The following is a 14,229-nucleotide window of genomic DNA, read 5'->3' on the forward strand; positions in this document are numbered from 1 at the left end:
CATATTATGACGTCATCATATTTTGGGAAAATTGATTGTATCTCTGTAAATATTGATCGATTTTCATCCAAATTTTGATACGTTTTAGCTGAGACAATTCTCTACAGATGCAGTATCCACGAATTTTCATTTTGATGAAAACATCATGGCTTTTTTTTGCGATTAAAGGAGGCATGTCAATTTTTTACATTTTGCGTGTATTCTCTATGGGACATGACTTTTTCTGAAAACTGGATTCTACATTCTTGTCTTTCGCGAGCAATATCTCCGTCGTTTTATCTTTGTTTACGCTGAGCTTTGAGTATGTTGTAGCTGAGACAATATGCTATCATAAGTGTGCCCTTTATTTTTCGATCAGATGCCGGGATCATGCTCATATTTCAGACCACCTTAATCGTCCTCGTGACGATTTAAATTCTAGTTCTTTATTCTTTCTTTATTTATTTTTATTTATTCCGTACACTTTTTTTGTGTATACGTTTACTCGAACTCGACCTGGTCAATTTCCTTCAAATTTCTGCTAGTCATCAGGCCCTATGATATGAAGTTCCCGAAACCTTTTTCAAGTTCATGGGGTCATCGTGACGTCATCCAGGCGCCATTTTGTAAAAATCAGGTCATTATCATATCTCAATAACGAGTAATCAAAAATAAACCATATTTAGTATACATCAACTTCCGGTCAAAGGTCAACGAAAAATGTCAAAAAAATTTGCGCGCGCACCTCGACGCGCACGTACGCGCGCATTAAAATTTTAAAATGGTCAAATTCGTTCCAAATTAATTTTGCATACGTTTCAGGCCATTTTAAGCATTTTGCAAAAAAACGCGCGCACGGACATGCGCGCGCGTTTTCGCGCATAATTGCATCTTCCAACATAGAATCGCCAAATTTTTTCTGTCATCATATTTGGCACATTTTTTCAAGCATTTTGATACCTTGTTCAACTTTTTCTGCCCATTAATAACGGAATGAGCGTCCGTTTAAGATAATTACCGTGCGTGCGAGCTCTTGTAATACATAACATACATGTGCAAAAACATGCCTATACAAAATTCATTGTAACTCTTCAGGATGGATAGATACCCCCCAATTTCTTTCATATTTAAATAGATTATGAGTTGGAGATATGATTTCATGTTTCATTTGACCCTCAATTAACTCATGACGTCATCATAATGGCCTCCGAACTCAAAATTTCAATTTTCATATTATGACGTCAGCAGATTTTTGGAAAATTGATTGTATCTCTGCAAATATTGATCAATTTTCTTTCAAATTTTGATATGTTCTACCTTAGAATATTCTCTACAAATGCAGTCACCACGATATTTCATTTTGACAAAGGCATCATGGCGTATTTTTGCGATTAAAGGAGGCATGTCAATTTTTCACATTTTGCGTGTATTCTCTATGGGACATGACTTTTTCTCAAAACTGGTTTCTACATTCTCGTCTTTCGCTAGCAATATCTCCGTCGTTTTATCTTTGTTTACCCTGAGCTTTGAGTATGTTGTAGCTGAGACAATAAGCTATCACAAGTGTGCCTTTTATTTTTCGATCAGATGCCGGGATCATGCTCATATTTCACTTACAAAGTGGGATTTGAGAATTACATTTTCCGTTTACGTGTAATCTCTATAGGAAATGTTTTGGTATATCGGCAACGCACTTGACTTCCGACCTCGAGGTCCCTGGTTCGAGTCCGGGCGTCTCCAACAATTTTTTTTCTTCACTTTTTTTTCTTTTTGACCTTTCACTGTACCATCTCCTTTGAATATTAAAACACATACAATCGCAAATAATGTAATAAACAACCATATTTACTTTATTATTACCCTATTATCACTTGATCCATTACTTTTTGCGTGTAATCCTTATGGGAGATGACTTTTTCTCAAATCTGGATTCTACATTCTTGTCTTTTGCGAGCAATATCGCCGTTATTTCGGCTTGATTTTTGTTGATTTTTGAGTATGTTGTAGCTGAGACTATATACTATCTCAATGTTCTCTCATTTTTTTCAGTCTGATGTCATCATGGTCTGTTGATGATAATCATCAACATCATCATGATCATCATCATCATCATATTCGTCATCACAATTACTATCAAGATCATCATCATCATGATCATCATGATGATCATCATTGTTTACATGTCTATATAACTTGAAGGCAGACCACCTTATTCGTCCTCGTGACGAATTAAATTCTAGTTAGGTGGTCTGTCAATGACAGATCACCTATTGTTTTCGTCAGAATTTTCTTTCTTTATTATTATTATTCTTTATTTTTATTTATTTCTCCCCACTTTTTTGTGTAAAGGATAACTCAAGATCGGTTTAGTCAATTTCTTTCAATTTTGGGACGGTCATAGGTCATTGTCATGAGACGTGACAGCAACATTTTTAAGGTCATCAAGTCTTCATGACGTCATCCAGGCGCCATTTTGTGTTTTTTTTGGTACTTTTTACTCATGATCATATCTTCATAACAGAAAGGCATTTGTCATTCATATTTATCATGATTAAGGTCAATATCCGTCCGGTCAATTTCAGGTCAAAAAACGCGCGCGCATGCGTACGTCCGGCCGTCAGCGCGCGCGCAAAAAATAAAAATGCTCCAAATCGTCTCAAATTATTTTTGCATACGTTTCAGGCCATTTTAAGCATTTTGCAAAAAAACGCGCACACGTGCATGCGCGCGCGTTTTCGCGCGTACTGGTATTTTTCAACATAAAATCGCCAAATTTTCTCTGTCATCATATTTGGCACATTTTCCCAAGCATTTTGATACCTTGTTCACCTTTTTCTGCCCAGTAATAACGGAATGAGCGTCCGTTTAAAATAATGTCCGTGCGTGCGAGCTCTTGTAATACATAGCATACAGGGGCAAAAACATGCCTATACAAAATCCATTGTAGCGCTTTAGGATGCAAAGTGAACCCAATTTCTTTTTCATATTTTGATAGAATATGAATTGGAGATATGATTTCATGTCTCATTTGACCCTCAATTAACTCATGACGTCATCATAATGGCCTCCAAACTCAAAATTTCAATTTTCATATTATGACGTCAGCAGATTTTTGGAAAATTGATTGTATCTCTGTAAATGTTGATCAATTTTCTTTCAAATTTTGATATGTTCTACCTGAGAATATTCTCTACAAATGCAGTCTACACGATATTTCATTTTGACAAAAGCATCATGGCGTATTTTTAAGATTAAAGGAGGCATGTCAATTTTTCACATTTTGCGTGTATTCTCTATGGGACATGACTTTTTCTCAAAACTGGATTCTACATTCTCGTCTTTGGCGAGCAATATCTCCGTCGTTTTATCTTTGTTTACCATGAGCTTTGAGTATGTTGTAGCTGAGACAATAAGCTATCACAAGTGTGGCCTTTATTTTTCGATCAGATGCCGGGATCATGCTCATATTTCACTTACAAAGTGGGATTAGAGAATTCCATTTTCCGTTTACGTGTAATCTCTATGTGAAATGTTTTGGTATATCGGTAACGCACTTGACTTCCGACCTCGAGGTCCCTGGTTCGAGTCCAGGCGTTTCCCAAAAAAAAAATTCTTCACTTTTTTTTCTTTTTGACCTTTCAATGATCATAAGAAATGAAGACAGACCACCTAATTCGTCGCTATGACGAATTAAATGTCTAGTTAGGTGGTCTGTTGAAAACAGATCACCTATTGTTTTCGTCAGAATTTTCTTTATTAGGTGGTCTGTTGAAAACAGATCACCTATTGTTTTCGTCAGAATTTTCTTTATTATTATTATTATTCTTTATTTTTATTTATTTCCTACACTTTTTTGTGCCTAGGATAACTCAAGTTCGGTTTCGTCAATTTTATTCAATTTTGGCACAGTCATAGGTCATTGTCATGAGACGTGACAGGAACATTTTCAAGGTCATCAAGTCATCGTGACGTCATCCAGGCGCCATTTTGTGAAATCCCATTATCCATCATATCTTCATGATGCATAGGCAAAGGTCATTCATATCCATATCACATATATTTCAGGTCAAGGGTCTAAAGGTCATGTCATCAAAGGTCACATAAAGGTCACGACGCGCGCGTACGTGCGCGTCAAAATTTAAAAATGCTCAAAATCACTTAACTATCAAAGTAGAGTACGAATCAGGTCATTTTAAGCATTTCAAAATTTTCCGTCCGTAAGTGTCCACGCGCGCGTTGCGCGCGCTCACAACGCGCGGAAAAGGTCAAATTCCTTTTTTTTTTACATGATTTAGATTCCTCTTACCGTAAATGACAACTTACATTAATTTCAGTCACTCTTGACCTTTCATAAGGCCGTGAGCGCGCGTCAAAGTTCAAAATCCGCGCGTACTGCTATGGGCAATATAATGCAAATTTGATCAAAAACATTCCATTTTAAAAATCAAAATAGCTCTTCAGATAGTCAATTGACCCCAACTTTTATATCATGGTTGGAAAAAGCATGAGTTGGAGATATGATTTCATGTCTCATTTGACCCTCAATTAACTCATGACGTCATCATAATGGCCTCCAAACTCATAATTTCAATTTGCATATTATGACGTCAGCAGATTTTTGGAAAATTGATTGTATCTCTGTAAATATTGATCAATTTTCTTTCGAATTTTGATATGTTCTACCTGAGAATATTCTCTACAAATGTAGTCATCACGATATTTCATTTTGACAAAGGCATCATGGCGTAATTTTGCGATTAAAGGAGGCATGTCAATTTTTCACATTTTGCGTGTATTCTCTATAGGACATGACTTTTTCTCAAAACTGGATTCTACATTCTCGTCTTTCGCGAGCAATATCTCCGTCGTTTTATCTTTGTTTATGCTGAGCTTTGAGTATGTTGTAGCTGAGACAATAAGCTTTCACAAAATGCCCTTTATTTTTCGATCAGATGCCGGGATCATGCTCATATTTCACTTGCAAAGTGGGATTTGAGAATTCCATTTTCCGTTTACGTGTAATCGCTAATAAGGGAAATGTTTTGGTATATCGGTAACGCACTCAATTGTTCATTTTTATTTTTCCACCACTTTCTTGTGAGCGTGATTGCTCAAATTTGGGTTGATCAATTTTCATCAATTTGTTGTCAGTCATCAGGCTTATCAAGGTCAAGTGCAGGCATTTTTTTTTAAGGTCATCAGGTCATCGTTACGTCATCCAGGCGCCATTTTGTGAAATCACATTATCAATCATATCTTCATGATGCGTCATCAAAGGTCATTCATATTCATATCACATATACTTCAGGTCAAGGGTCAATAGGTCATGCCATCAAAGGTCGTATAAAGGTCATGACGCGCGCGTACGCGCTCATCAAAATTTCAAAATGCTCAATATCACTTAAATATTAAAGTACGAATACGAATCAGGTCATTTTAAGCATTTCAAAAATGTCCGTCCGTGCGCGCGGCGCGTTCAAAGCGTAAAAACGCCGTTTTTTCGCATGGTTTGTATTCCTGACACTATTTTTGACAATTTTCAACTATTTTCAGTCATTCTCGACCTTCCATAATGCCACACGCGTGCGTCACTTTAAAATTTGTGCGCGCGTCAAAGGGTAATATAATGTTAAAAGTGGTAAAAACATGTCTATACAAAATCAATTGTATATCTCTTTAGGATGCAAGGTGACCCCAATTTTTTCTCATTTTTTGATAGAGTATGAATCGAGATATGATTTCATGTCTCATTTGGCCATTACAAATGTTTTGAGGTCATCATGCCCTTGGAACCTAAAATACGAATTTGCATATTTCGACGTCAGCATATTTCTGGAAAATTAATTGTATCTCTGTAAATATTGATCAATTTTCATCCAAATTTGTAGCTTAGATGATTGTCTACAATTTTCATTTTGATGAAGTCATCATAGTGAAAATTTCGATTAATGGCGACATGTCAGAATTTTTTTAATTTGCGTGTTATGCCTTGTACGGAAGGTGAATTTCGTTCACGTCATGCATCTACATGTCATTGTTTTTTTTTAGCAGTATCTCGCTTATTTTTGCTCTATTTCCCCCCAAATTGAAGTATGTTATAGCTGATACTATGAGCTATAGTGTGCCCTCCGTTTTTTGATCAGATGTTGAAATCATGTCGAAATTTTCAATTGAAAGTTGAAATAGCGACTATGCCTAGGCCGTTTGTCAGCTTTGCATGTATTGTCTATGGGACATATTTTGGTATATTGGTTAAAGAACAAGCTTCCATTCCGGTGAGCCAGGTTCGATTTCTGGTGGGTCAATTTTTTAAAAATTTGCTTTCGTTTATTTGATTTTATCATTTTCTTCGACTACTACCTCTCTCTCTCTCTCTCTCTCCACTATTTCTATTTCCACTATTGGTTAAAGAACAAGCTTCCATTCCGGTGAGCCAGGTTCGATTCCTGGTGGGTCAATTTTTTTTAAATTTGCTTTCGTTTCTTATTTGATTTTATCATCTTCTTCGACTACTATACCTCTCTCTCTCTCTCTCCACTATTTCACCCTCTCCCTCTCTTGCTCTGCCTCCCTCTTCTTTCTGCTCTGCATGTCTCCCTCTGTCTCAGTGCCTCTCTCTTTCTCTACTCTCTCACTCTCTACTTTTCCCGCCTTTGGCTCCAGTCCCTCTTTTATGTCTTATAGGATGTTCCTTAATTTCCTCTAGCTCTTTCTTTTTCCCTTTGTATTCTTATTTCACCCCTACCATGTTTCGTTATACTATCCTCTCTCCTTCCAACGGTATGCATTCTTATTTCTCTTTCATCCCTCGTATAACCGTCTTCCTCTCGATCTCCTTCTCTATATTTCTATCTCAACATTTTCATTTTGATGACGTCATCGTAGTGAAAATTTCGATTAAATGCGACATGTCAGAATTTTCGTAATTTGCGTGTCATATGCCTATGGGAGGTGACTTTTTCTGAAATCTGCATTGTACATTCCAGTCTTGTTATTATTTATTTTTATTTCTTCCCGTTTTTTGTGCCCTGGATAACTCAAGTTTGGTTAAGTCAATTTGATTCAATTTTAGCACAGTCATATGTTATTGTCATGACACGTGACAGGAACATTTTCAAGGTCATCATGTCATCGTGACGTCATCCAGGCGCCATTTTGTGTAATCACATTATCCATCATATCTTCATGATGCGTACTCAAAGTTCATTCATATTCATATCACATATACTTCAGGTCAAGGGTCAACAGGTCATGTCATCAAAGGTCACATAAAGGTCATGACGCGCGCGTACGTGTGCGTCAAAATTTTAAAAAGCTCAAAATCACTTAACTACTAAAGAAGAGTACGAATCAGGTCATTTTAAGCATTTCAAAATTTTCCGTCCGTACATGTCCCCGCGCGCGTTGCGCGCGCTCATGACGCGCGGAAAAAGTCAAATTCAAAATGTTTACATGATTTGGATTCCTCTTAACGTAATTGACAAGTTACATTAATTTCAGTCACTCTTCATATTTCATAAGGCCGTGAGCGTGCGTCAAAGTTCAAAATCCGCGCGTGCTGCTATAGGCAATATAATGCAAATTTCATCAAAAACATGCCATTTTAAAAATCGAAATAGCTCTTCAGATAGTCCATCGACCCCCAATTTTTATATCATGGTTGGAAAGAGCATGAGTTGGAAATATGATTTCATACCACCCTGACTCGTACAAAGTGGAACAAAGTCATCATATTGGCATCTAAACTCAACAAAATGTATTTTGTTGATGACGTCATTTTTGTCTTTGTTTAATTGAGATTATCTCGCTTAGCAGTGATTGATTTTCTCCCATATTTCGATATGGTGTAGCTGAGATAATTCTCTATCAGAATAAGCCATTTATTTTTCATTTGAATGACGTCATCATAGTAAAATATTCTATTAAAGGCGACAATGCATAATTTGTCATATTTGCGTGTTACGTCTATGGGAGGTCACTTTTGTCAAAACATGTATCTGCATGACAATGTGTTTTGACCAGTATCTCGGTTATTATTCAACAGTTTTCTCCCAAATTTTAGTATGTTGTAGCTGGGACTATTTGCTATCTAAATACTTCCTTTTTCTTCAATCAGATGTCAGGATCATGCTCATGCATGCTCATCATCATCATCATCAATATCATCATCATCATTATCATCAATGTCACCATCATCATCATCATGGTCTGAAGATGATCATCATCAACATCATCATGATCATGATCATTATCATCATCATCATGAAAATTATCGTTTTTATCGTCATATAACATTATCATTATCATCATCATCATCACCTTTACTATCATGATCATCATCATGTTCATCATGATCATCATTGTTTACATGTCTATATAACTTCTTTCATTCTCAAATCTATCATAAGACTTAGACAGACCACCTTATTCGTCTTCGTGACGAATTAAATTTCTAGTTTTGTGTATACGTTTACTCGAAATCGACTTGGTCAAATTCCTTCAAATTTCTGATAGTCATTAGGCCCTATAATATCAAGTTCCCGAAACCTTTTTCAAGTTCATGGGGTCATCGTGACGTCATCCAGGCGCCATTTTGTAAAAATCAAGTCATTATCATATCTCGATAACGAGTCTTCAAAAATAAACCATATTTGGTATACATCAACTTCAGGTCAAAGTTCAACTAAAAATGTCAACAAAATTTGCGCGCGCACCTCGACGCGCACGTACGCGCGCATTAAAATTTTAAAATGCTCAAATTCGTTCCAAATTTTTTTTGCACACGTTTCAGGCAATTGTAAGCATTTTCAAGATTTTGCGCGAGAGCACTTTTTTGCGCGCGTTTCCGCGCGTAAGTGCGCGTACTGACATTTTACAACATGGAAACGCCAAATTTTCTCTATCATATCAACCACATTTTTCCAAGCATTTTGATACCTTGTTCACCTTTTTCTGACCAGTGATAACGCAATGAGCGTCCGTCAAAGTTTACAGCACACGCGGATCTGCATTATCCCTATCCACATTACATGTGCAAAAACAAGCCTATACAAAATTCATTTTAACTCTTCAGAATGGATAGATACCCCCAATTTTTTTCATATTTAGATAGATCATGAGTCGGAGATATGATTTCATGTCTCATTTGACCCTCAATTAACTCATGACGTCATCATAATGGCCTCCGAACTTAAAATTTCAATTTGCATATTATGACGTTAGCAGATTTTTGGAAAATTGATTGTATCTCTGTAAATGTTGATCAATTTTCTTTCAAATTTTGATATGTTTTAGCTGAGAATATTTTCTACGAATGTATTTCACACGATATTTCATTTGAACAATGGCATCATGGCGTATTTTTGCGATTAAAGGAGGCATGTCAATTTTTCACATTTTGCGTGTATTCTCTATGGGACATGACTTTTTCTCAAAACTGGTTTCTACATTCTTGTCTTTCGCGAGCAATATCTCCGTCGTTTTATCTTCGTTTACGCTGAGCTTTGAGTATGTTGTAGCTGAGTCAATATGCTATCGTAAGTGTGCCCTTTAATTTTCGATCAGATGCCGGGATCATGCTCATATTTCACTTACAAAGTGGGATTTGATAATTCCATTTTCCGTTTACGTGTAATCTCTATGGGAAATATTTTGGTACATCGGTAACGCACTTGACTTCCGACCTCGAAGTCCCTGGTTCGAGTCCGGGCGTCTCCAACAATTTTTTTCTTCACTTTTTTTTTCTTTTTGACCTTTCACTGTACCTTTTCCTTTGCTTATTAAAACACGTAGAATCACAAATAATGTTATAAACAACCATGTTTACTTTATTATTCCCCTATTATCACTTGATCCATTACTTTTTGAGTGTAGTCCCTATGGGAGATGACTTTTTCTCAAATCTGGATTCTACATTCCTGTCTTTTGCGAGCAATATCGCCGTTATTTCCGTTTGGTTTTTGTTGATTTTGGAGTATGTTGTAGCTGAGACTATATGCTATCTAAATGTTCCCTCATTTTTTTCAATCAGATGTCATCATGGTCTGTTGATGATCATCATCAACATCATCATGATGATCATCATCATCATCAACATCGTCATCACCATTACTATCAGGATCATCATCATCATGATCATCATGATGATCATCATTGTTTACATGTCTATATAACTTCTCCCTTTCTCAATATAGTAAGTATTATAATCTATCATAAGACTTGAAGACAGACCACCTTAATCGTCCTCGTGACGATTTAAATTCTAGTAATTTAATTGGAATTGTACAAAAACTCGATTTTTTTTTATTTCTTCCGTACACTTTTTTGTGTACACGTTTACTCGAAATCGACTAGGTCAATTTCCTTCCCATTTCTGTCAGTCATCAGGCCCTATAATATCAAGTTCCCGAAACCTTTTTCAAGGTCATGGGGTCATCGTGACGTCATCCAGGCGCCATTTTGTAAAAATCAGGTCATTATCATATCTCGATAACGAGTCATCAAAAATCAACCATATTTGGTATACATCAACTTCAGGTCAAAGGTCAACGAAAAATGTCAACAAATTTTGCGCGCGCACCTCGACGCGCGCGTACGCGCGCATCAAAATTTTAAAATGCTCCAATTTGTCCCAAATTTAGTTTGCACACGTTTCAGGGCATTTTAAGCATTTCATAAAAATCGCGCAAAACACGCATTTTTTGCGTTTTTTCGTTCGTAGCGGCCAAACGAAAAATAATTCCCTAACCCGAACTTTTGACAGGATATTCCTTAACTTTTTCCGAACAATTTGATACCATGTTTATCTTTTCATGACCATTATTGACGGAATTAGCGTCCGTTTAAAATACACGTCCGTACGCGCGAGATCTTGTAATACATAGCATATATGGGCAAAAACATGCCTATACAAAATCCATTATAGCTCTTTAGGAAGTCCACAGAACCCCAAAATTGTTCTCATATTTGGATAGAATATGAGTTGGAGATATGATTTTAGGTCTCATTTGGCCATTATATATATCGTGACATCATCATAATGGCCTTGGAACTCAAAAAACGAATTTGCATATTATGACGTCATCATATATTTAGAAAATTGATTGTATCTCTGTAAATATTGATCAATTTTCTTTCAAATTTTGATATGTTCTACCTGAGAATATTTTCTACAAATGCAGTCACAACGATATTTCATTTTGACAATGGTATCATGGCGTATTTTTGCGATTAAAGGAGGCATGTCAATTTTTCACACTTTGCGTGTATTCTCTATGGGACATGACTTTTTCTCAAAACTGGTTTCTACATTCTCGTCTTTCGCGAGCAATATCTCCGTCGTTTCATCTTTGTTTACGCTGAGCTTTGAGTATGTTGTAGCTGAGACAATAAGCTATCACAAGTGTGCCTTTTATTTTTCGATCAGATGCCGGGATCATGCTCATATTTTACTTACAAAATGGGATTTGAGAATTCTATTTTCCGTTTACGTGTAATCTCTATAGGAAATGTTTTGGTATATCGGTAACGCACTTGACTTCCGACCTCGAGGTCCCTGGTTCGAGTCCGGGCGTCTCCAACAATTTTTTTTCTTCACTTTTTTTTCTTTTTGACCTTTCACTGTACCATCTCCTTTGAATATTAAAACACGTAAAATCGCAAATAATGTAATAAACAACCATATTTACTTTATTATTACCCTATTATCACTTGATCCATTACTTTTTGCATGTAATCCTTATGGGAGATTACTTTTTCTCAAATCTGCATTCTACATTCTTGTCTTTTGCGAGCAATATCGCCGTTATTTCGGCTTGATTTTTGTTGATTTTTGAGTATGTTGTAGCTGAGACTATATACTATCTAAATGTTCTCTCATTTTTTTCAGTCTGTCATCATGGTCTGTTAATGATAATCATCAACATCATCATGATCATCATCATCATCATATTCGACATCACCATTACTATCAAGATCATCATCATCATGATCATCATGATGATCATCATTGTTTACATGTCTATATAACTTGAAGGCAGACCACCTTATTCGTCCTCGTGACGAATTAAATTCTAGTTATTAATATTATTGATCCGATGTACATTCAAACATGTTTGGCTCACATTAATAATCACTCACAAATAGTTTTCTTTCTCTCCCCCCCCCTCTCTCTCTCTCTCTCTCTCTCCCCCCCCCCCCCTCTCTCTCTCTCCCCCTCTCTCTCTCTCTCTCTCTCTCTCACCCTCTCTCTCTCTCTCTCTCTCTCTCACCCTCTCTCTCTCTCTCTCTCTCCCCCCTCTCTCTCTCTCTCTCCCCCCTCTCTATCTCTCTCCCTCTCTCTCTCTCTCTCTCTCTCTCACCCTCTCTCTCTCTCTCTCTCTCTCTCTCATTTAGTCTTGATAGTCTTGATAGTCTTGATTTAGTCTTGATAACTTACTTGATTACTTTAATAAATTATACAAAATAGATCAACTTTTATAGGGAAAAAAGAGGTTTTGGATGCTGCGATTAATTATCAATCTTCCGTCTTAATAATGTAAGAAATTTGAAATTACCAGGAATTGAAGAACTGAATTAGTTGAAAAGGGTTCATGCAGGAAAAAACAAAACAATTGCGGCACAGCTAGTAGTATAGGCCTATTGCAGTCCATAATGACTTAGCGTTTACATGAGGCCAGTAACAAAGTTGACTGGAAAATATGTTTGAGACAAGCCTAAATTAGCATGACTGGTAGACTGAAATTATAAACATAATATTAAAAGGCAAGCGCGTAGCCAGGATTTCATTTTAGGGGGGGCGGTAGTGAGCACGCGAAGCGTGCGAATCACTTAAAGAGCGCGCGAAGCGCGCTCCCTAGGGGGGTGGGTGCAGAGAGGGGGGAGCTTTGAAAGAAGACGATTCGTTGTACCTTTCTCGACTCATAATCCTTGTCTGAATTCAGTCCCTCCCCTCTCTCGCGCGAAGCTTTGACGTTTCATTAAATTATTAGAGAAAGAAGACGATTCGTTGTACCTCTCTCGACTCTTAATCCTTATCTGTATTCAGTCCCTACCCTCTCTCACGCGAAGCTTTGACGTTTCATTAAATTATTAGAGAAAGAAGACGATTCGTTGTACCTTTCTCGACTCTTAGTCCTTGTCTGAATTCTGTTTCCCCCCCCCCCTCTCGCGCGAAGCTTTGACGTTTCATTAAATTATTAGAGAAAGAAGACGATTCGTTGTACCTTTCTCGACTCTTAATCCTTGTCTGAATTCTGTTCCCCCCCCCCTCTCGCGCGAAGCTTTGACGTTTCATTAAATTATTAGAGAAAGAAGACGATTCGTTGTACCTTTCCCGACTCATATTTCTTAATTTGAACTCAGTTTCCCCCCTTCCCGCGCGAAGCGCGGAAGCTTTGACGATTCATTGTACCGTTCTCGACTCCTTTTCCCTTTTTCTTCCTACGTCCTTTTTCTTTTTTTTCTTCTCTTTCTCTCTCTTTTTTTTTTTGGCCGGCGTTTTTTTTTTGGGGGGGGGGGGGCGACCGCCCCCACCGCCCCCCCCCTGGCTACGCGCCTGTTAAAAGGATTATCCTATATAATTATGTCAAAATAAAAGGGATTAAAGACATCTGTGAGACATCTTTGAGACATCTGTAATCCAGTTCAAGCGGGGTAAGGGGCAGCATATGACTTTGTTTTGCTCGATTTGGACAGTTAACGCGACGTAGAAAATACCGGCACTTAACACTGTGCGGAGCCAAATGCAGATTTTACCGACTGACGCGCTGGATACGCGTCGCACAGGAGCGTAGCTTTAGCTAGATGAACAAACGTACATTGGACCTATCCATTATAGCAAATGGGGGTGTATGATGTTAGGCTCATAAGCCTAGCTGTGTACAGTGGAAATTGGGACTCGGACCATCAGAAAAATATATTAATTTGTTAAAATTAGAGTGCATGATATCAGTATTTTGATCACACGGGTCTCCTGAACATGTGGTACAGCTAAAGAGAACGTTGTATCAGGGATATGAGAGTAATTCCTGGTTGTATGTATTCTGCCGTGGCACACACACAGGCCCCTATACACCCCAACGCATCACACACACAGTAGGCCGGCCTATATCAACCCAGGTCGGAATTCCAGTTGAAACCAGTAGGCAACTGGTACCAGTTAAAACCAGTAAGTCAACTGGTACCAGTTGAATCTACTGGTTTCAACTGAAACCAGTAGATTCAACTGGTTTTTAATATGGAAATTGAAAC

This window comes from Strongylocentrotus purpuratus, unplaced genomic scaffold, assembly GCF_000002235.5.
Source record: "Strongylocentrotus purpuratus isolate Spur 01 unplaced genomic scaffold, Spur_5.0 spur5_scaffold_7, whole genome shotgun sequence".
Classification (NCBI taxonomy): domain Eukaryota; kingdom Metazoa; phylum Echinodermata; class Echinoidea; order Camarodonta; family Strongylocentrotidae; genus Strongylocentrotus; species Strongylocentrotus purpuratus.